Source organism: Podarcis vaucheri (genome assembly GCF_965113315.1).
Source record: "Podarcis vaucheri genome assembly, chromosome: 2".
NCBI lineage: Eukaryota > Metazoa > Chordata > Lepidosauria > Squamata > Lacertidae > Podarcis > Podarcis vaucheri.
In genome coordinates, this window is record NC_138760.1 from 80,397,185 (window position 1) to 80,420,154 (window position 22,970).

General features: G+C 43.5%; 1 protein-coding gene across 1 annotated transcript in view; it reads left to right on the top strand.

Annotated features, from left to right (window-relative positions):
* Window positions 1-22,970, top strand: part of RPL29 (ribosomal protein L29) — a 343,441-nt gene that overhangs the window by 297,087 nt on the left and 23,384 nt on the right. The window lies entirely within an intron of this gene.

Below are 22,970 nucleotides of genomic sequence, written 5' to 3' on the forward strand. Positions count from 1 at the left end.
GCACCTTTGTGGGGAGGGACTTCCATAGTTTAGGAGCTGCCAAGAGCACCCCTTCTGGCAACCTTAGCACCCAAGGGGGGCCTGTAGGGAAGGAAGGGGCCTTTCAGGTATTTGGGGCCCAAGTCATTTCGGGATTTAAACACTGGCATGAGCACCTTGAATCGGAAACAAACTGGCGACGCGCCAGTGGAGTGCATTGTAGTAATCCATTGTGGAAGTTACCAGAGCATGGAGCACAGTGGCCAAATCATTTGTGTCCCAAAAGGTACCAAGTGTATAAACAAAGGCCACAAGTCAAGGCAGACCTAAGGACACTTTACAGAGCAATACTACACATATCTGCTCATTCTGTTCAATGAGGTTTACTCCCAGGGCAATAGGAAATAGGACTGCAGACTCAAAACCACTGGTACGGAAAGATTTAAGTGCCTTTCAGTCTGCACTGGATTGTTGTAGAAACACTTTAGCCACCCTGGTCTCCTTTGGGACAGTCAGGCAGAAATGTCTAGGAATAAAACACACAACATACTGTTGAATATAAATACCAATGTATGGCATTTTGAAGCTTCTGCTAAATCATCAAGACACACATTTCCCCCACCATTTATTAAAGTATGGATTCGGAATATTTGATATTTATTTTTAATTCCGCAAAACACGGGAAATGTAAGTTGCATAAGACCCTAATTAAATCACCGTTCTGATGCCATCGCACGCCTGGTCAGACATCGTTTACTAATATCCTGTCCAAATGACGCCGTATCGTTCGCATGTCAATGCCTTCACCTAAGAGATTTCTGTTCCCTACGCAGTACAGTTGGCCCGTAACCAAGTTTTAAACAAAGTACTTAATAGGAAAAATGTTGGCATTCAAGAGAGATTATGCTCAGTTCTACAAGGAGCTCATGTGCTCCACCACAGGACTGTGAGCCCCTGGCACTTGAGCTAGGTGGGCACAGATTCCTAGATGAAGAAATCTATAGGGGTCTGCATTTGAATTGCTTTCCAGTAATTCCAAGAACCAAGTTGTAAGGAAGACATATAACTTTTTGTTTCAGTGAACCCAAGATGACAAAAAGAAATATGAAATAAGGCTAAGGCCATTGAAAGCACATGACTTGCCCCACGATTCCCAGCACGCATAACAAACTACAGTTCCCATGATTCTTTGAGGTAAGAAATGTGTGTATGCAGCCATTCATGAAAAAGAATGCAATGTACAAGAAGTTAACCACTCTTTCACATCCAGAAATCCTTTGTACAAATACATTCCATGCGTAGATAGATTTCCTTAATTTGGGGAATGTTGTATACTGCTTGTGGGGGAGGGGAGGATCACTCATATGAAGAAACGTACAGCAAGGAATTAACCCTGTCAAGTCAGGTCCCCATATAATAAATAGGCGGACTCAAAAAGATTTCCCACTATTTCATTTTAAAGGTTACGGGAAGCAGAAACAGGGTATTATGCAATTCATATATGAACTCAATAAGCAGAATCTCCATGCTTTTAATCACACCTCAAAACTGCAATTTAAATGAAAAGCCCCGCAAGGCTGGACTGGTTTGATCCAGTTTCCGTTAAGCCGTTTTATCTGCAGCCGAACAACCTCCCTGTCACAAAGCTAGTAGCTTGCTTGCTACTATAATGAGGTTAGGAATAGCTCCAAGAGCTTCCTTGCTTCAGGGAGTCATGTGACCTCTCCCATTCATTATGCAGGAATCAATGAAATAATGAATGCAATTCAGGTCAGGCCACCCATCCCCTGTACAATCTCTCCCTCTCCTTTTCGAAACAACTGAACGGAGAAGGCAGTAGTACTAGACACACACACACACACACTGCCGACCCCACCCTGTCAGATATTAAGATATGGAAATACCTTATTACCATGTTCTAAAGTATGGCTGAAAAGATTTGGCCAGTGAATAGAGAAAAAAGATCTCCCAGAACAAAGGAGCGTTCCATCTTTATTTCTCCTTAGCTGCTGCGGCTTTTTCAGTAAATATGCCCTGTTCCGAAAGATAATTTTCAAGTCGTTTAAGAAACAAAACCGTATCCTATGTGGCTTTAAAAAACAACAACACGCACACTAGGTAAAATCCAAATGTGCTGTAAACTATGCTATACGGTAAACCATGGGTAGGCAAACTAAGGCCCGGGGGCTGGATTCGGCCCAATCACCTTCTAAATCTGGCCCCTGGACGGTCCAGGAATCAGTGTGTTTTTACATGAGTAGAATGTGCCCTTTTATTTAAAATGCATCTCTGGGTTATTTGTGGGGCCTGCCTGGTGTTTTTACATGAGTAGAATGTGTGCTTTTATTTAAAATGCATCTCTGGGTTATTTGTGGGGCATAGGAATTCGTCCATATTTTTTTCCAAAATATAGTCCAGCCCCCCACAAGGTCTGAGGGACAGTGGACCGGCCCCCTGCTGAAAAAGTTTGCTGATCCCTGCTGTAAACTAAGCAGTCCTGTCCTTACATTATTCTGGGACAGAAGATTTGATATTGCAGCAAAAGAACCACTGACTCTAATATGTGCTTTGGCTGGGAGCTGGAGTTTGTGTGTGTAGACACCACTCGGAAATAGGGGAGAAATTTCATAAAGACTACAGTGTTGGGGAAGGGCCACAACTCAATGGGAGAACATCCACTTTGCAGGCAGAAGGTTCCAGGTTCAAATATAACAAACGAATAGAAAGAGAACCTATCCAGTTGACGCTGACACAAAACGCCACACGTACACTATAAAAAAGAATATGTTTCACCGTCCCACTCCTCCTCTCCCCCACTCTTCTTCCCTGACCTTATGCTGTTGTTGTTGTTTAGTCGTTTAGTCATGTCCAACTCTTCGTGACCCCATGGACCAGAGCACGCCAGGCACTCCTGTCTTCCACTGCCTCCCGCAGTTTGGTCAAACTTATGCTGGTAGCTTCAAGAACACTGTCCAACCATCTCATCCTCTGTCGTCCACTTCTTGTGCCCTCAATTAGGTTCTTTTCCAGGGAGTCTTCTCTTCTCATGAGGTGGCCAAGGATCTGTCCTTCCAGGGAGCATTCAGGGCTGGTTTCCTTAAGAATGGACAGGTTTGATCTTCTTGCAGTCCATGGGACTCTCAAGAGTCCCCTCCAGCACCATAATTCAAAAACATCAATTCTTTGGCGATCAGCCTTCTTTGTGGTCCAGCTCTCAGTTCCATACATCACTACTGGGAAAACCATAGCTTTAGCTATAAGGACCTTTGTTAGCAAGGTGATGTCTCTGCTTTTTAAGATGCTGTCTAGGTTTGTCATGCTTTTCTCCCAAGATGCAGGCGTCTTTTAATTTCGTGGCTGCTGTCACCATCTGCAGTGATCATGGAGCCCAAGAAAGTAAAATCTCTCACTGCCTCCATTTCTTCCCCTTCTATTTGCCAGGAGGTGATGGGACCAGTGGCCATGATCTTCATTTTTTTGATGTTGAGCTTCAGACCATATTTTGCGCTCTCCTCTTTCACACTCAATAAAAGGTTCTTTAATTCCTCCTCACTTTCTGCCATCAAGGTTGTGTCATCTGCATATCTGAGGTTGTTGATATTTCTTCCGGCAATCTTAATTCTGGCTTCGGATTCATCCAGCCCAGCCTTTCACATTATGAATTCTGCATATAAGTTAAATAAGCAGGGAGACAATATACAGCCTTGTCGTACTCCTTTCCCAATTTTGAACCAATCAGTTGTTCCATATCCAGTTCTAACTGTAGCTTCTTGTCCCACATAGAGATTTCTCAGGAAATCTTATACTGTACTCAACACTAATGTCTCATAACAAATGTAATTGATCTGTAGAAAAGATTTTACAACCTGGAAAAAGAGACAATGCACGTACTTTTGTATATCAAGAAAACGTTTAATAAAAATTATTATTAAAAAAAAGAAGAAGGTTCAGCCCCTGGCATCTGGGAGAGACCCAGGTCTGAAAACATGGGGAGCTGCTGCCAATCAGTGTAGACAATATTAAGTTAGGTGGACCATATTATTATATGGCCACTTCCAATGTCCCTAAGAAAGAGAGAGCATTGCCAGCCAATATTGCAAGGCATGACTAATGGTCCTTGTTTAATGTTGTTATTGATTCCACCCACCCACCTTCCAGCCTGGTTTGCCTCAATACGTTTGGAGAGGCAGGCTAAAAATCCAGAGTGAATTAAGGCAAGAAGCAGGGTGGATTTCTCCACAATTGTAGCTACACTGCTTTACAAATGTTGTTCTTCTATCCAAAGGCTGACTTTCCAGTAGGAAAGTCACTGTGTCTTGACATGAGACCCATGGTGGAGGAATGCTGTGTTCCTCACAGCAGCCCTTCATCTGGTAGCAAAGCACTGGGGAGAGCAGAATTCCTGTCAAATTCTTTTCCTCTTGCAACACAACTGGCGCAAGTGCCAGCAGCTGCAAGTCAAAAATAACAGCTACTGTTCCCTCAACCTGACTGATTTATCTTGTGGTTTTTCTCAGGCCTTTAATCGCCAGTAAATAATCTCTCACTTCCTTGTGGTCTTTCTAATTCCATGCTTTCAGATGGAACTTCCTGTAAACAGCACGGGCGGATCAGGAGCATAATGTACCCTAAGCTTAGGGGGAACTTTATCCAAGTGATGCATAAGACCTATTTCAGTGGGGTTGGAAGAAGAGCAAGTCATCAGAGCCAAACAGGTCATTCTCCTTTCACTTTGACCTGCCAGAAGTAGCCAGCGGTTAAGTAAAATATGAGAGTTTTAAACCAGCTCAACTATTGGCTTGGCGCATTGCATACTGGGATTTGTAGTATTGTGACGGCACTGAGAATTATTATTAGGTTCCACAGGGAACTACAGTTCCCAGAGAACCAAAGTGGCAGGGAGCCATGACAATAGCCCTGTTCTTGCAACCACCAGTGTTGTTATTATTTATCTGACTTATTAATTGCTCAGTACAAAAAAGGCTCTAAATGCCTTATAGGAATAAGTGCCAAAGGCATATCATGAGATCAAAAGAAGAATACATTTCAATAAAATCATTACATTGATCCAGCAAAACAGCAGAGGCAGGAACCAGTAAGCAATGCACAGCAGAACATTTGGTAAGATTGTGACAGTAGCCTCTGCCCTGCCTTCTGCTCATGTAGTTGGTTACTTGAAAAGACCCTGTATCACAAGTACAAACTGCTGCTGTGCTGAATCTCACCCTCAGAGTTCTAGATAATCTTTGCCCCATGCAAAAGAGTCTGGCTTTTCCTGGTTATTTCTTGGGATGTTTAAGAAATTGTTTTATATATTCATTGTAGCAGAGTCGGCAGTGACTTATGAGGTGGGTGAATGAGTGACCTCTTCCATTATACAGTGGTACCTCGGGTTACAGACGCTTCAGGTTACAGACGCTTCAGGTTAAAGACTCCGCTAACACAGTACCTTGGGTTAAGAACTTTGCTTAAGGATAAGAACAGAAATCGTGTGGCAGTGGCACAGCAGCAGCAGTAAACCCCATTAGCTAAAGTGGTGCTTCAGGTTAAGAACAGTTTCAGGTTAAGAATGGACCTCCAGAACGAATTAAGTTCTTAACCCGAGGTCCCTAAGGTCTAAGGACCTCTGACCATTAGGTCCAGTCGTGGCTGACTCTGGGATTGCGGCACTTTATTGGCCGAGAGAGCTGGCGTACAGCTTCCGGGTCATGTGGCCAGCATGACTAAGCCTTCTGGTGAATCAGAGCAGTGCACAGAAACGGCGTTTACCTTCCCGCTGGAGCGGTACCTATTTATCTACTTGCACTTTGACATGCTTTCAAACTGCTAGGTTGGCAGGAACAGGGACCGAACAATGGGAGCTCACCCCATCGCGGGGATTTGAACCACCGACCTTCTGATCGGCAAGCCCTAGGCTCTGTGGTTTAACCCACAGCGCCACCTGCGTCCCTTAACCCTGAGGTACCACTGTACAATCACCTCTTGGCAATTTGCAGTCTTACCTGCCTGTGCTCCCTCCTTCAGAACCCCATGACATCCTCAGGCCGACACTGGGACCCTGAAGATTTAGGGGACATGACTCACAGGTAAATCCAAGGGAGGAAGCTAGTACCCTTGCAAACTCTGCTGCTAAATGAAAATGGACAGGAGCAATGGAGGTGGGCAAAATTTGCCATGGAAGAAAATAAAAAAAGCCCAGAAAGAAAAAAAAGGAAAACGAATGGAGTAGCAACATAAATGCTTTTGTTGTTACACATGCCTGATGTGAGAGACATTGACAGCTGAGTCACCAAACAGCTTAAGCTAGACCCTGTGACCTGTAAATTCCCATTACTTTTTGTGCAGTGCCATAGTTCCTTCTTTGATCCTGCTTCCTGTGCTCTTACCTGATCAAAACTCTGGTGCTACCTCACCGGAGCACACTCTTAAATGAAGAAAACTTCTATCGCTCTCTATGATTTGCTATTGCCTTGATATGGAAATTTCCCCTTGACAAGGTTTCCAACTCTGCTACCAATCTGCGAGCAGTAAAGATCCTTCCCTAGCCTGTTTTGATATTTATAGGGGGGAAATGTTTTAATCAAAGGAGCCTGTGCAAAAAGGAACATAGATGTGAGATAGTGCTCACGGCTAGGTGCTACTTTGTGAAGTCTGAAGAGGAATTTACACTGGAACAAAACTTGTTTTGATGTTTTAGAACTCCACATCAGCTCTTACTTGACTACAGCACATTTCTGACACCGAAAAACCTGCCTCAGGTAACTGTGCAGCGTATAGAGACTGTGCGACTGTGGAATGCTCTCTGGTCTGGCCATAGTATTGAATTGCTTGGCGTGTTACCGAGGTAGATCTATATGTCCTGAGAAAAGTTTGCTTATTCATACAAAAATGAAGCTTCAGGCCCTTTCAGTGTGCATATTAACAATTTTCACATCCACGCAGGATGTGTGAAGCGACTTATGAACTGTTTAAACAACACTGATTGCATGACAGCGTGTGGCACATCTTTACTTTTCACCCTAGCTGTAAAAAATTTTGGCGAAGATATGTTTTAGTGAAATAACGTTGACTGGAAGGGTAGAGATATTTTCAAGTTGCATAGAACAATACAACCAGAATTGTGCTTCTCCTTTGACAACCTTGCAGATGTAAAAAGGATGGAGTTGGGCCTTTTTGTGACATTTCACTCTTTCCCATCACCAATCCTCCTTTCCTACCTGGTCTGGGCTCAGCCCAGGGACCTGTTTGCTCAAGGTGGAGGAAAGAGCAGGCAGGTGACAGAAGTGGGAGAAGCCACCACTGCTGACCCTATACATTGTTCTTTCTTTTTCAAATACTGTATTTAAAAAAATATTTGGCTTAGGCAGGCTTCTACAATGTGGTGTCCTCCTGGTGCCCAACCAGCATGGCCAATTGTCAGGAAAGATGGGAGCTGTAGTCCCCCAAAAAACCGGAGGGCATCTGATTGGGGAGAACTGGACTAAAGGAAATGAATATTCTACATGAAATGATAAATGGCTAGACTACATCTAGACAAGTCCTTCGATGTGCTCCATTTATAATCAATTGCAATGGATTCAATTGATCTTTGATTGCTTTTCTACAATGCAGCAGGGCAGAAGAGGTGGGCATTGCTAATGGAAAGGATAATAAAAAAAAAGAAATAGTGGGTGGAATTCAGTGTAGCACTAAGTAAGGTGTGCATACTTGAAATGAGATCCGCTCACGCAACATGACTGTTCCCTCCTCTCCTTCCCTGTGTGTCCTTAAACTTGTTCTGAGCAGGGCGTGTTTCATGCAGTTCTCCAGGGCAGATTTAGGGGGAGGAGAGGAAGATGTCCTATTGCACAAGGGGAGCTTGCTCCGTGCACACAACTACTTAGCCGAATCCTGCCCCATGTTTGCCCATCCTTTTATGTAGACAGAATACCTGCATTTAATGTATAATTTTAAAAAAATTAAAAAGAACCAACAAGCACAATGAAACCCAGCCTGCCTACATCTTCTTTAATATGAAGAAATGACACCAAAATATTTTAAACAAAGTTTATGCACATTGCCAAAAAGATGAGTGAGAAAGAAGTTGAGGAGCTGAAAATGCACTTTTAAAAATGCGGGCAATGCCATGAACATTAATTCTTGTAACTGAAAACACCAGTACTCTTGTCTTTTGAACCACATATACACCATATGTCAAAGGTTGTAGTTAAGGCTCAAATCATGTGTAATGGGTGTTGATGAAAATTTTGCGGGGAAACCTTTGGAAACTATTTTTCACATACCCCAAACCTCCACTTTCTTGAATGTAATATGAATGGTGCAGCAACCTTACAGGGCACAACAGTTCTCTGCAGACGTGTAAGAAAAACCGGATGGCTGCTTTTCCCAGGGAAGTGAACTAGATGATTCTACGACTTTTTTAATGCAGATAAATAATTGGGCATGCACTTAGAGACATCTCCCTATCTTCTTCCTTTGACCTTCCCCACGCCTGGTGTCCTAGATGACATCAGGCCAGGGAAAGGTGGGCTTGGTTTGCCCCAAACGACATGGTAGATCCAGTTAGGCCCTGTTATTTCCCACCACTGGTCTAGCCCTTTTAAAAGTTATTTAACAAGAGACCATTATCTTATGAGAACAAATTATATAAGCTGATGCATTGTGTGAAAAACCATCGCCTTTCGTCTAACTTGAACTGCCACCACTCAGGACTCAGGATAAAGGAGTGGAATTGATTGGCAGTACACTGTCGTCAACAAGGGTAGAGATACTCTTGGCTTTCTATCCATTTGGCTTTGTGGCCACATATTCCTTGTTCTGGAGATCCTCCTCCATGAAAATCCCCGAACAATTGTTGTGCCTAACAAGCTCACGCTGCCTATAGCCAGGAAAACGTGAGGCTCATGAGCACACACAGCTGTTGCTATGACAACCTTTCAGAGGCGACTCAGAAAAGGCCATATATATATATATATATACCGATCATGAGCTGCAAGGCAGCCTTTGCACATGATCCCTCTCTCATTTCTTTTTTGTCTCCTTCGCTCTCACTAGCTTTGTGTTTCCCTCCTGCCTGTAGCTTACGCTCCAGCAAGCTCAAGGATGAGCCGTTCCCCACATAAGCTACGGTAGAGAGTGACTCTGATACATACTGACAAGCCTTCAGTTTCCAGGTCAATATGATCTCATTCACTACATCCTTGAATCAAGGCAGGCCTCAAAGAGCAAAAAGCTATTCCGCCTCCTTCTCCGCCTGTCACAGAATTCCTGGTTTGCTGTGCTGGATTCTCCAGGCTTGTTCAGCCACCAGGTCTAGTGTGTGAGCTGTCAGAAGATCCAAGTCACACTAGATCACTAGTGGGTGAAGCAGGAGGGAGAAAATGCAGGAGGAGATAGCAAGGCTTTGAAATACTTGCCACCTCCTGATAATGGGCTTTCAGCAGAGAACCTCAGTGATACTCCACCTTACTAATAAGCGCAAGGTATCCCTAAACATCTCTGTAGTATGGACTGTGAGATTAAGATGGCAGCCTAATTTGTTCAGTTCGGCGCAAATGACCTTCCGTGATAATATGGCTGGCTGGACTTTATATCTGAGGTGCGGGGGGACTTTGCTTAATATCCCCTCTGTAAACATTTCTGAGACAAATAGGTAAGTGGTGCCTTGTTGCCATGACACTGGTGTTCTTCTGCTCATCTCCAAGGTTACATAACACAATCAAGGGGCCGGTTTCTGATAGCTTCCTACACAGGGAATATGTGTGTATTTATTTATGCACAACACTTATATGCCGCATTTCAGGGTAAAGCTTCCCCGCCCCCTCCACAACTCAAAGCAACTCACCTACATAATTAAAAACATAAAGTGCAACTAAAATAATCTATTTTAAAACAGCAGCCTAAAAACACCATAAAGCCAAACATATCCAATAAAACAGATTAAAACAATTTGAAAAATCAAACAACCCAGTGTGGGGCAGCCATGAAAAAGGCCAATTCCATGCTAGGGATCGTTAGGAAAGGAATTGAAAATAAAACTCCCAATATCATCAAATCTATTATGTAACCACAATTGGAGTACTTTTTTACTTTTTTTGTTTCCTCAACTCAAAAACGGCCATCTCTGGAGCCTGTCATTTATCTTGACAACACCAACTTCTGAGGATGCCCTTAAGACAGGTTCATATGGGTGGGTGTACCACAGAACTAGCAAAAAAGGGGATTGGGGACCCCCAGGTGCTAACAAAAATAGCAGTTATTTTGTGTTGTGTCTTGAGGGTGGAGTCAGGACTGTTTCTGTGAGATGGTCCTTTGATGGTTTGGTATCAGAACTGCGTATGTGCACCATGAATTCAAGGAACCATCTCACAGAAATAATGCTCACCTCACAACCAGTGTAAAAGGGAAGTTGAGCATGACCCAGAATTAGCCTGGTTTTCTTTTCTCATCTGCTCTTTTCCTGCTCTTTTCTTGAGGGTGCAGAGAAGCAGATTGACAGTGAGGCGCTAATGAAAAGATGTGAAATGAAAATGGTGACCCGGTAAGAACTCCAAAGCTGGGTCCACTGCTACAATGAACTGTGAGAAACAGTCTTCTCTGTTCTGTTCTACGCACATGAAAAGAGACCAAATTACTAATTCCCTTCATCTTTTAGCCGTGATGTTTCCCCTTCCTGTGCACCAGAGCGACCCTTGGCCTGTGTTGAAAGGCTTTGCCTTTGTGCAGAACGCGGAGACTGTAAGTTTTGTATGGCTTCCTTTCTTTCTCGTACCATTGTACCTCACCAGTAATAATGAATGGTGATGTTTCCTCTCTTGGCACTCATCCTCTTGTCCTGCTTAGCCTCTGACAAACTAGGAAGTTATTGGATAGCAGGTTGGGGGGAGGGAACCACCCACTAATCTCTCATATTGGCTAATCCCTCAGTCTGCATGCATTCCTGGGCTAGACAATTTGATAAAGGAGGCTGAATCACATCCTATTATTTCCCCGAGTTTACAGTACAGTGTTGAGTGCTTGATTTTTCTTCCACCAGAAACTTTCCAAAAGGTCATGTTAATTAAGAGATCGTACCCTTGTCACAACCACTAATGCAACTAAATGTCTGTATACATCATAAATACTGTAAGAGTGACGGTAAATTAAGACTGTTTGTCTCGGGAGCCTGGTTTAATATGCTGGCTCCAGGCTATAGGAAATTCCACAAACAGTCCTATATTAAGGACATAGATTTTTAAACATTTCACTGCCGCCATTATTTTATTTTTCCCCTTCACACAGTCAGCCCACACTGGTACAGACAAGCAAGTACTTGAAGTTACCTCTTCCTGACTGTATCAGAGCTCAGTGCAATTCCAGACTGTCATAATTTTCCAGGTGGGATTCAGTCGCAAGTTCAGGTTGGGCAACTGAAGTTTTTTCCCATTCTTTTTCCTAACAATTAAAAATCATAGCCCGCCTGCGCTTTCTTCTTCAGGGAGTGTACTACAGTGTGAGAACAGTGAGGAAAAACCCTAGCTTTTCCTATTTTTGGCAATGAAAGTAAAATCACATAGTACGCTAGCCCCTGGACCTATCTGTCTGCTCCTTGGTTGGCTTCTAACCAGGGGCATTTCCCTGATGCCCGCAGGTTTCAAACTGATTCCTTTCTCCCACCTCCAGCCAAGAAAAACTAGAAGAGACGTGATTAAAATTTTCACTCCAAAATGTTAAGGTCTGGCATCCCTGCATATATCTTTATGAAATCTGGCAAGCCTCATCCCTTCAGAAGGGGCAATCATGCCTCCAATTTGCATCCATTTCCAGCAGAAAAGAAAAAAAGGCCTATTCTTCTTTAAAAAAACACACTAAAGATCCTGCACAAAACTTCCTGCATGGATCCGCTTGAGACTTGGAGGGGCTCCTTTACCTGCAGATGCCGCCCACTTACGTGAACAGAGAGAAAAGTTCATAGCCATTTGTCAGATGGCAATGGTGGTTGCTCGTGAGTAACCAGTCAGGACTCCGACCTGTCTTTTACAGGTTTTTATTCTGGTGCAAAACTATTTACAGTGCAGAGCTACAAGTTCACGTCTGCCTCAGTCGCTAGCAGAATCCGGGAGTGGTTGTTTCTGGTCCTCCCCCAACATAATAGCTTAGTCACCCCCAGCCTTTTCCTTCCTTCTTTGTGTTTTACACCTCTGCGCAGGGTGGGCTTCCCTCTTGGCCGGCTTGACCAGGAGCGGCGCTGAGGCTCCCAGCAGCATCCTCTGGTCCCTTCCCCTCTTCCCCACTGGAGGTGTGGCTTTCCCCACCACAGGAAGAGGAACTGCTTTGCAAGATTTTTGGAGGTTCCCTATAACCCAACTGTCCCTCTGTTTCCCTTCCCTGTTCCGATGGCAGTCCCCTGACACAGTGGCGTAGCGTGGGGGGTGCAGGGGGGGCCGGCCGCACCGGGCACAACATCTGGGGGTTAGGGTTAGAGGGAGCAAATCCACGGGTTAGGTGGCGCAAATCCACGGGTTAGGGGGCGCAAATTACTTGCCTTGCCCCGGGTGCTGACAACCCACGCTACGCCACTGCCCTGACACCATTCTTAGATTCTCCATTCTAGTCAATGCAGGTAAAACAGCTTCAGATTTAGCAGATCAGATTCGGAGCCAAAGAATGATTTGAAGTGGAGTGACAACTGAGTGCATCTGAAGTAGATCCAGCTGCTTTCAAATGCAAAAGATACAAGATGACTGTTACAATTCCTACAAAATATTCAGACATTGGGCATGATCCCCTACCATAAGAAAGTCCAGTGTCCCAGATTTAGTTTAGAAGGTGCAGTCATGAGCCTCATTTCCTGAACTGTGAGTAGTTTCAAGTAGTGTAAAGAATGGAATAGAAATGTGAATATGCTCAACTAATTGTCTGCTCTGTAGAACAGTAGTTATCTCAATCCTGTTACTTCATAAATATTTCCATTGAGGTTGAGGTCAGTGACAACACAGTAAGGCAAATGGATAAGAGAGGACTAGGAAGTGAATAGGAAGTTGATTAGTTAATGACCAGGCAGGCAATCTGTAGAAAATGCACTTCAAGTTATATATTGTACATCTACAGAGCTCAGATCTCCCCAAAGAAAAGGAAAGAAGCCTTTGGCCAAAATAGCTACAGCAAAATTAAAAATACATGGGTGAGAGCGGATTGGAAGTACGGTATATTTTGTGGAATTTTTATTTGCCTCCTGAATAGTCATTGCTTTGGTATATCTATCAGGAACAGCTATGTTTTAAAATCATGCTGGATCAGACCAGAGATATATTTTAGCATACACAAAAGTGTGGTGATGAACATCACACTTTTCTGATCATTCCATCAGCGCAAGCAAGTCTGCTTGCCAGACAGAATGATCCCCCCTCTCCTCCTCCCACATGCTGTTCTGGGGGTTCTCCCCCCAAAAAAAAAATTCAGGGGGGCAGGGGGGAACGCTGTGGCACTAGTGGAAGTCCTTGTGCTGGCCCTTGATGGTGTGCTGGTTTAGTTGAATCTGGGTCACATGCTCCATTTTAACAGTATGAAAGAAAACCATATGCTAAGTATACCTTCCTCTGGCCAAACTCAAATCCGAATACTTTTTCTGCTGATTTCATTTCTGCCAGGAGGAAGTGGAGTGGGCTTTGTACCTTTGGAAAGAGATGTGAACCTTCTTATAAAATGTGCTAGATAAAAGCTCCACAATTATGATGTCGAGACAACAAGAACTGATATCCTATGAGTGGGGGGAGGGAGAAAGAAAGAAAGAAAAGAAAAGCTTCAGCAAGTCTAATTTTGGGAGTGAAGTTTTGCCGTGAGATTTGGTACAAGAAAAGTATTTTTAATTGATACATTTTACAAAAACGATACAGCAACAAATTCAGTGGTAATCAACACTAGTTATACAATTTAATTATACAAATTAAATTTGTAATAATGCAAATTAATTTTTTTGCACACAAATCTCAGAATCACACACATCCAAAACAAAGTATTTACTTGTTTTCATTTCCTCTGCACACACACACACACATTTTTAAAATATATTTTCTGAACATACAGATGATGCAAGGAAGGATATGCAGAAGAGACAACAGAGGGGCAGACTGAGGACATTCAGAAGGAATCCCTTGTAGGTTTCAGCTGAATATCTATCCACAAGGGTTGGAGAGAGGAGCCATGCAGACCCTAAACAGAAACAATTGTTAAAACAGGGAAAGATTGCAGATGTGATTATATTGCTGTTACAGCTGGAAAAATGCTGAGTACCACTTCCTTGAGGCTCACAATTCTGTGTTTTTCTTGTATATACCCTCAAAGTCCTCCAATCTTCTTACAAGACAAATAATGATTTTTGTTCCCTAAATGTCAGACCTGCCAAAAATCAAACTAGCATCGGAAAAATGAATTCAGCTTCTTTCATTGCTGCCAGCACTATATTTTATATTGGGAAGATGGGGACCAGCAGATAATCATGTGTGCCGATGACCAAATGTGCTGCTGTTGTTAGTTCCACTGTGAGAAGGATATAAGGCTTTGTATTCAGGCACAGTAAACGTTCATGAATTGTCCCCTTAAGAACATCCCTAAAATCACCTTCTCCCCCACCCACAATATTTTATTCCTCTAGACCAGGAGGAACTTTGCTGCAAGTGTGTGTGTGTGTGTGTGTGTGTGTGTGTGTGTGTTAGGATCCCTGCTAGGGAGCTGTACGCAACTCTCTTAATAAAGCTGCTACATTACCAACATGAATGTGAAGCTGAATTTAACAGTCAAGGTTCAACAGACAAGACAGAAGGAACAAAGGTATAGCCTTGGAACCGCATTTCCAAGGATAACATAGATAAATGTGCCCACAATGTTAGGTTTTTAAAAATAAAATACTAATTAACAATAAATTTACCCCAAGGCAGGGTTACCAATATATTTTCTGAAATAAATAATGTGTGCCTTATATGTTCAGAATGAGCTATTATGTGGAGGGCTGAGGATGCAGGGAGATCAGGGGCGGTGAGGGGGGGTGACAAAATTCCTGGTGGCACTCACCACGGAGCCTGCAGCGCGCCATAGCCACCCATCTCTCCTGGGAGTGACGTGGTGGCTTGGGTGCCCGCAGGCTCTGTGCTGCCCCAAACAGTCGGCCCACCACCTCCCCCCCAGCTGTAGGGCGGCTGAGTGGGAGGAGGCAGGCAGACTCCACGGAGGCCCCACAGAGGGTCCTGCCCCAGCTGGTCCCGTCGCTGATGGTAATAGGTAAAGGTAAAGGGACCCCTGACCATTAGGTCCAGTCATGGCCGACTCTGGGGTTGCGGGTGGCGCTCATCTCGCTTTATTGGCCGAGGGAGCCGGCATACAGCTTCCGGGTCATGTGGCCAGCATGACTAAGCCACTTCTGGCGAACCAGAGCAGCGCACGGAAATGCCGTTTACCTTCCCACCGGAGCGGTACCTATTTATCTACTTGCACTTTGATGTGCTTTCAAACTGCTAGGTTGGCAGGAGCAGGGACCAAGCAATGGGAGCTCACCCCGTCGTGGGGATTCAAACTGCCGACCTTCTGATTGGCAAGCCCTAGGCTCTGTGGTTTAACCCACAGCGCCACCTGCGTCCCTCTGATGGTGATATGCACATAGGAGTAAAATACCAGGCTCTATAGTTGTTTTGAAAATGAGGTACAGATCCTAAAGCACCTTAGACTGTGTCAAAACAGTCTTCTAATTTAAGCCCCTTGTTGTTATCAGCATGTTGCTCAGGTTTCCCGTTCCAACGAGCAGGATGTTCAGGGCAGCCTTTACAAAGTCAGGTCCCTTTTGTAGCAAACTCTATGTACAAATGGACAGACTGGGAACATAGCATTTGTTTAATTATCCATCAAATTTATAGCCCGCCCTTCCTCTCCAAAGAGTGCCCATGGCAATTAGCAAGATAAATTCAAATAAAGCAATACCCAGTATACAACAACGAAAATGAGAGTCATCAAAAGAGTCTAATACTGCCTGTGGCCTTCCGAAGGCCCGAACAAATATACCTGTCCCAGGAGGAAGCTCCAGAAACCGGGTGCCACCATGAAGAGAACCCCTCCTGCACATTCCCATTGTCCTTGCCATCCACAGCAGTGGTATCCATACCCTCCAGCATTTCGCCAGTGAAAACAGCGACATCCTATACTACTACTACAACAACAACATTATTTATACCCCACCCATCTGACTGGGTTGTCTGGGCAATTTCCAACATATACAAAAACATAATAAAACATTAAACATTAAAAAACTTCCCTATACAGGGCTGCCTTCAGATGTTGGCGGTCCTATAACTCCATACTCTCCAACATTTCTCCAAAGAAAATAGGGACATCCTAAGAAAAAGCGGGAACATTATGGGATCAAATCAGAAACTGGGACAGCTTCTGTAAATCCGGGACTGTCCCTGGAAAAAGGGACACTTGGAGGGTCTGGGTATCTGCCGTGGTGGTCTTTGTGGAGACTGGGGACCAAGTCATTTAGGGCTTTATACATTAGTATCAGCACTGTGAATTGGGTGTGGTAGCTCACTGGCAGACAACGCTGTGCTCTCAAAACTGGAGTGATGTGCCCTCCTCTGGCATCTCCAGCCAAGCGGTTGGATTTTGCACCAGCTGCAGCGCCACGACTGCTTCCAAGGGCAGTCCCATGCAGAGCGCATTGCAACAATCCAGGAGGCACAGACCTGGGCAGACAGTGCATGTTTCAAATCAGTGTCCGTCCAAATCTAACTCCAAAGCTACTCAGTTTTTAGCTCTCCTTGGACACACCTCCCATGGTCAAACAGGCAATACCAGTTTTCACTCCCTTGTGCTCAAGCTGCATGACAAGATGTACCATTTGATACAGTCAAAAATACTTGCAAATGCCCCATTCATTAATTGTTCCCTTATCAATGACCATCCCATTCTGAAGTTTAAAGGGAGGCTTTGTGCAATAGGATGATTCAGAGAAATATTCATCATCACACAAACTGTTTGGAACTAAAAAATAAAATAAAATTGAGAGCTACATAAGCAATTGGCAATAATTCCTGCAATCTACATAAAACTTAAACCATTCTACAAGTAGTACTTTTCTGCATGCCAACAAAATATCGGGAGCTTTTTGCATTGTATTTCTCCTTTTTATGTACTACCACCAATTCAGCCCCATTCATGTATTCCACATATGAAGAGAAGTCCCTGGATGTTCTTTGGCTTCTCCCACCTCTGACATTCACACATTAGGCATGAACAACTGCAGCCAAATGTACAGATGTCAATTCACATAGGCTTTATCCATGCAAAGCATACAGTACATGCTGGGAAGGATTAAGTCATACAACCTCAGGGGTGGGGCCAGCAGTGCAGTCCCACCAACCCTTGATTGCTAAGCATATGAAGTGGATTTCCATACTGAGGTGACTTGCAGTGGATCACAAACCAGGCAGCTTACGCTGATGATCACTGTGTTGCATGACAATCTGCCATGAATAGGAAGCCATAACATACTGTCCCAAATCAGTATTCTTAATCTTCTTTAAACCCAGGGCAATCTTCCCAATATGCAATACAGTGGTACCTCGGGTTAAGTACTTAATTCGTTCCGGAGGTCTGTTCTTAACCTGAAACTGTTCTTAACCTGAAACACCACTTTAGCTAATGGGGCCTCCTACTGCTGCCACACCGCCGGAGCACGATTTCTGTTCTCATCCTGAAGCAAAGTTCTTAACCTGAAGCACTATTTCTGGGTTAGCAGAGTCTGTAACCTGAAGCGTATGTAACCTGAAGCGCATGTAACCTGAGGTACCACTGTAATGGACCCATTTTTAATTGTATATAGGCTTTCCCCCTATTCTCCCTATTTTTAAATTTCTTCTGTCACTTTCTATCTGTCTTCCTCGCCTATTTCTTTCTCTTCTCTTTGACAACTTTATAAAAAGGAACAAGAAAGAAAAAAATGGCAGTAACACCATTGCACTGGTGCAAACTAAATAGGTTGGGCACGATCTATTTGTGGGTCCTGACAAAAACAGTTGAACGCCAATGTTTTGAATGAATGGACAGATCACTTTCCTACTTAGGTCAGAGGGGTAGTGATGTAAACATGCAATTGGGTGTTAAAGTTACTTGTCTTCCTTCCAAGACTGGGATTGACCTAGACCTTTGACAGAAAATTACAGAAAATTAAAGAGCTTTGCCCCACAAAAGCTGCTCTGCCCTCCCTCCCAAGGTGATATGAAGAAGACTAGCAAGGAAAACAGGATGGATGTTCAGTAAAGAGATAATATGAAGGAGCCCACAGAAGCTAAAGATATGTGCCAAACACCATTGTGATCAGAACTTGACTGAAGGTGCACAAAATGGTATCATTCTCAAAACTCAGGAAATGGAGCAAAGCCCCAGTAAATTGCAAATATGAAGTATCATCAACATCTGTTTATTTGTATGCCACAAAATTGTGACCAAAGTAGCTCACAAGGTATCAAGTATAGCCATTCAAAACCTATTAGAAACAATAATAAATATTCATAATCATGAGTACATACAAAAAAAAGAGAGATCCATGCAACATTGTATTTAAACAATACAAATAGGCTAACCTAATTTTAAAGCACACATGAAGCTTGCTTTTATTCCAGCCAGAGAATTGCAAGAACCAAAGGAGCCTGTCTGTAAGCTGAGGCACACACAAGAGGTTTCTCCTCGAAAAACCTGTAGTACCGCAGAGCTTCAATCTGCAGTTGGCACCTGCCCAAAAGGAGATAATGACGAGAAGAACTAAAGGCTGCCACGTGCAGCACTGCAGCAAAAGGTCCTCAAATCCCCTTGCCAGAACTAGCTGGAGTATCCTGGCATACAAGCACACAAGACAGCCCAAAAGCAAGGTGCCGTCAGTCCACAAAATGTAAAACTGAAAGCTGCCCTTTGCACAGCTCCTTGCTGTAAAGTCAAGCTGCCAGCAGTCGGTCCTGCCGCTTAGCAGAACAGGCTGTAGATGTCAGATTTAGACACCCCAGAGAAGTGTGATCCAAGTGCAAATGCTGGGGAAACAGTTTTTGTCTCTATCTTGGGGCTGCCAAAATGCTGAAGTAAACAAGCTTTCCTCGCCAGATGCATGAAATTGTGATAATGTCCTGGGAGAGCTTCTCTCCCACATTGGTCTCTACAGCCACAGCAGGCGCTGTGACCTTCCAACAGCTTGACCTCACCCCCAAAGGAGCACTCCTCCATTGTCTCCCGAGACAGATGGATGCCAGCAGTACCTCCTTAGCGTTAGACTTGTTCAGAACCCTTGTATTGAGACAATTTCAAAAGAAACTGCAGACAGAATAGAAAAAAAAAGACTGATCTGGTCATGTGTCTTCATTTGCAATAATCACATTCTATTAACTTACAAGAATGTACAAACCAAAATAGAACACACAAATGAGACAGATAGATAAACAAAGCAATTAAATATACATTGTAATTAAGCCAAATTAAAAACTATTTTATATCAGTGTGTCACACAAACACACACTCGTTCTTCTTATCCATGATTACAAAGGTAAAACATCATGTGTGGAGTTTTTAATATCACTGGATGTCAACCTCAAACATAATACATAGTAATGGTGACTATTAATGAGTTCATGTGTGAAGTGAGGGCAAATTGAGTAAATCTGTGTTTGAGCTCTGAAAAGGGATTAATGTGAGATGTAAGAGTATGGAATTCCCCTTAAAGGGGAACATGCATTCGTACTCCTTGAAATGATGGTTCAGGTGAAGCTTTCCAGCATAGTCTCTTTCTGTGGTTGTCTCCACATGAGGAATCTTCAGAAATCTAAAGGCATTGCTAGAAGTGGAATTAAAGTGGTGTTTCCACGTGGCACACAACTGAAGGAAAGGAGACAGCATACTTTTCTTTTTAAAAAAACAAACATTGGAAAGGACATTCCAGGAAGGAAATTTCAGAAAGGAAATCTATTGTATGTGATACCACTAACCAGAATTCCTTCCACTCTAGGAGCCTGTATTGAATTATTTAATTTCTATACAGTTGTACTTTGGTTGTCGAACAGAATCCATTCCAGGAGTCTGTTCGACTTCCAAAATGTTTGCAAACCAAGGCACAGCTTCTGATTGGCTGGATTGGCCCCCGAAACAATGCCAACAGCCGAAACAGATGTTCGGCTTCCCAAAAACCGGAACACTTACTTCCAGTTACAGGTGTGTATCTGAAGAAATGTGCATGCACATGAAAGTTCATACCAATAACAAACTTAGTTGGTCTCTAAGGTGCTACTGGGAGGAATTTTTTTGTTTTGTTTTGACTTACTTCCAGGTTTGCGGTGTTCAGGAGCCAAAACGTCTGAGTACCAAGGCATTCAACAACCAAGGTACAGCTGTACTGCATCCGAAGAGCACCATCAGTTTACAATATAAAAACACAAACTACATAACCAAACTGCGGGAGGCAGTGGAAGACAAGAGTGCCTGGCATGCTCTGGTCCATGGGGTCACGAAGAGTCGGACACAACTAAACAACTAAACAACAACAACATAACATTGTAAGCAATGGAAACAATAACACCTGCTTAGTGTTGCTCAGGCATTACTTTTTCACCATCAGATAAAAGCAGAATGGTTGTTCCACACAGCACTTCATATAGCCTAATATCAGTCTGTGATGCCAACTCCATACGGCCAAGATTCTATATTGTTTACTCACAAGTATATCCTATTCAGCCAAGATCCCTTGTAATACTAATTAGCATCTTTCTCCTTGCAGAGTCTGCCACTTCTATCTTTTTCTGTTTGAGCAACATAGTGCTTTGTTACTCTTCTTACTTATTTGCTACATTCATAGTCTGCCTTTCCTCCCAGGAGCGCAAAGAAACATACAGTAGGTGGTTCTCCCTTCTCCATTTTATCCTCAACTCTGATAACACTTTGCCAGTCCATACAGGACAGACTAGTGCTGCAATGGCATTTCATTGCAAATATATATTGCCATGTATTAGATCTTAAGAAAATATTGAAAGAAAATAATAGAAAACACTGGAACGCAATGTTCTGACAGGAACATCATCTGGATCCTCTAGAACAGCAGTTCTCAACCTGTGGGTCTCCAAATGTTGTTGGACTACAACTCCCATCATCCCTGAGCTCTGGCCTTGTTAGCTAGGGGTGATGGGAGTTGTAGTTCAACAAACATCTGGGGACCCACAGGATGAGAAAGGCTGCTCTAGAAGAAGGGAGTGAGACACAGATGGAAATTCCAGTGAAGGGGGAGAGTGTGGGACCAACCTTCTTCCACTACTGTCTGTTGTCATTCTGTTTGCAAGAGAGAGCCTCCTCTCTAGAAAACAGAGCATGAAAGAACAAACGAAAGGATGGTGTCTTCCTGCCAATGACCTTCCATGAGTGGAAGAAGCAGGAGAAAGAATTTTGTATATAAAGCATGTACAAATTTGATAATGGTAAAACACTGCCTCCTGAATATTCATTACAGAAGGACGTAGTGTTGGGTTGTTTGTTGCTTGATTCATGTAAGAGCGACCTATAGCTGCAAATCTAAGTGCATCCCCATGGTTGTGTACCTCTCTGATATTTACTCAGAAATGTGAGTCTGCAAGACCAACACACCAGTTGCTTTTCCGGGGACACATAAGAAGCGTGTGACAAGGATCCAGAGGCACCATTTATTGCATCTTGAGACTTTGCCTAAATCTATAAAGCCATCCTTCCAGCACATTTTACCACCGAGTGCTCCCTGACTGAATTTGAGGCTCTTTGAGGCCCCAGACAAATTGTGGTTTGTTGATCTCAGTGAAATCTGGAAGAAATTCATTGCGAAAGAATTTAGCAGCATCAAAGGAGACTCTTTCTCAGACTGGATCTTTGTTTGCCAAGACTTCTAAGAACAATTATTTAATTAGTCCCTTTCCAGCCCTTTGCTGACCCCGCAAGCAGCTGTGGAAGGGATTCCAGAAAAGAAGCATAGACCACATCAGGAAACGTCCACAAAAGATGCAATAGAAAAATCCTAGATTGCTAGGTTTGGCAGCTAAGCTGCCATCTACGAACCTCAGGTCATGAGTCACTCATAGAGATGCCCTCAGCACTGGATTCCTTGTGAAGGAAAGTAAAGAAGCAGAAAGACAAGAAAGCATTGCAAGGGTGGGGGACAAATTTGCTTCAGTTTTCATTTAAAGGTGAACCCACCTAATTTGTCCTTTCTAAAACAATACATAAGGGATGCGGGTGACGCTATGGTCTAAACCACAGAGCCTAGGGCTTGCCGATTGGAAGGTTGGCAGTTTGAATCCCCGCGACGGAGTGAGCTCCCGTTCGGTACCAGCTCCTGCCCACCTAGCAGTTCAAAAGCACGTCAAGTGCAAGTAGATAAATAGGTAAATAGATAAATAGGCAGGAAGGTAAACGGTGTTTCCGTGCACTGCTCTGGTTTACCAGAAGTGGCTTATTCATGCTGGCCACATGACCTGGAAGCTGTTTCCAGACAAACGCCGGCAGTGGGCAGAGTATTAGTAATACACACACATACAAACACACACACACAGTGAGGGGGGAGAGTATTTGATCCCTGCTAAATTTGCCCGTTTGCCTTCTGACAAAGAAATGACCGGTCCATAATTTTAATGGTAGGTTTATTGTATCTGTGAGAGGCAGAATAACAACAGGAAAAACCCCAGAAACCCAGAAGACAAAAGTCAGAGATTGATGTGTATATATAATACACACACACAATGACACTTGAGAACTGGACTTCAGCAAGCTTGGGTGCAAAGGAAACCCTCTTTTCCTGCAGTGACATCATGCCCCTTTGTTACCTGGCAACCTCTCCCTCTCTTGTCTGATGCTGAATGTCTCACCTTTTCTCATGGTAATGACTTGTTTCTATTGCTTGTTTCTGTTGTTGGATGGCTCCTCTCTAAACTCAACTCCTGAGGAAGCTGGCCTGACTTCAAACCCCACATTTA